Source organism: Bubalus kerabau, chromosome 21 (assembly GCF_029407905.1).
Source record: "Bubalus kerabau isolate K-KA32 ecotype Philippines breed swamp buffalo chromosome 21, PCC_UOA_SB_1v2, whole genome shotgun sequence".
In the NCBI taxonomy this organism is placed as follows: Eukaryota; Metazoa; Chordata; class Mammalia; order Artiodactyla; family Bovidae; genus Bubalus; species Bubalus kerabau.
The window spans coordinates 13,319,990-13,321,901 of NC_073644.1; positions in this window are offsets into that span (position 1 = coordinate 13,319,990).

Sequence of the window (1,912 nt, forward strand, 5' to 3'; positions counted from 1 at the left end):
TTAACAATCAGCCATAAACAAGATAAATTATAAATAAGCAGAAATTCTGAGTGAAAGAAACCAATACACAGAGACAGGAGGTTAATGACATAATCTAATATTAATTGGAAAAGGTACAAAGAAAGAGAAAGTAGCCAGGTCATTTCTGGAGACCTATGAACTCCCATCACTGCCATCACCAGATCTATTATAACCCTGCCACGGCTCTTCTTCCCTTATTTCCATAAAAGTCCATTTAACATAACTACAATGAATCACTTTTCCTTACAACCCAAATTGCCTGAGCAATCACTAACTGCTTCGTAAATTTGCTATAATCCAGAGGACACTGAGTTTTACAATAGTTATTAATATGTCTCCCTTTTTCCAGTCATCACCCCTGGCATTCTAATCTCAGCACACAAACTAGATCAAGTCTTTAAAATGTAAGTAAAGTCACATTGTTTCTCATTAAAACTGTCCAATACTTCCTGTTTCATCCTTGTAAAAGCCAAATAACCTGAAACTGCCAGCAAGATCTTTTATACTCTGCCGCCATGTGTACAAGTAAACACACAGGCCACTTGCGATCTTTGTCATCATAATCACCATATCCTTTTCCTTCTCCTTCTCCCCTCGCGCTCCTCTGCCTTCCCACCTCCCCCTTCCCCTCCTTCTCCTGCTTTCCACCTCTCTGCACTGCAGCCACGAAGGATGCCTTGTTGTCCCTTGAGCATTTCCGGCTAACAGTTTTGTTTGACCTAAGCTTTTCTTTGGTTTGATAACTTCAGGGCTCACTCTCTCATCTTAGTGATATATTTCCCCACTATCTCCTCAGTTGGACTTTTTCTGAACATTCTGTATAAAATTTTCTACTTCCTGCCCCATGACAATACTAACTACCCCCCATTCAGTTCAGTTTAGTTCAGTTCAGTCGCTCAGTCGTGTCCGACTCTTTGAGACCCCATGAATCGCAGCACACCAGGCCTCCCTGTCCATCACCTACTCCTGGAGTTCACTCAAACTCATGTCCATCGAGTCAGTGATGCCATCCAGCCATCTCATCCTCTGTCGTCCCCTTCTCCTCCTGCCCACAATCCCTCCCACCACAATCCCAATTTCCAATGAGTCAGCTCTTCGCATCAGGTGGCCAAAGTATTGGAGTTTCAGCTTCAGCATCAGTCCTGCCAATGAACACCCAGGACTGATCTTTCAGATGGACTGGTTGCATCTCCTTGCAGTCCAAGGGACTCTCGAGAGTCTTCTCCAACAAACAAAGTTCAAAAGCATCAATTCTTCGGTGCTCAGTTTTCTTCATAGTCCAACTCTCACATCCATACATGACCACTGGAAAAACCATAGCCTTAACTAGATGGACCTTTGTTGACAAAGTAATGTCTCTGCTTTTTAATATGCTGTCTTGGTTGGTCATAACTTTCCTTCCAAGGAGTAAGCGTCTTTTAATTTCATGGCTGCAGTCACCATCTACAGTGATTTTGGAGACCAAAAATATAAAGTCTGACACTATTTCCCCATCTATTTACCATGAAGTGATGGGACCAGATGTCATGATCTTAGTTTTCTGAATGTTGAGCTTTAAGCCAACTTTTTTCACTCTATTTCACTTTCATCAAGAGGCTTTTTAGTTCTTCTTCACTTTCTGCCATAAAGGTGGTGTCATCTGCATATCTGAGGTTACTGATATTTCTCCCAGCAATCTTGATTCCAGACTGTGCTTCTTCCAGCCCAGCATTTCTCATGATGTACTCTGCATATAAGTTAAATAACCGTGTGACAATACACAGCCTTGACTTACTCCTTTTCCTATTTGGAACCAGTCGGTTGTTGAATGTTCAGTTCTAACTGTTGCTTCCTGACCTGCATATAGGTTTCTCAAGAGGCAAGTCAGGTAGTCTGCTCTGGTATTCCCATC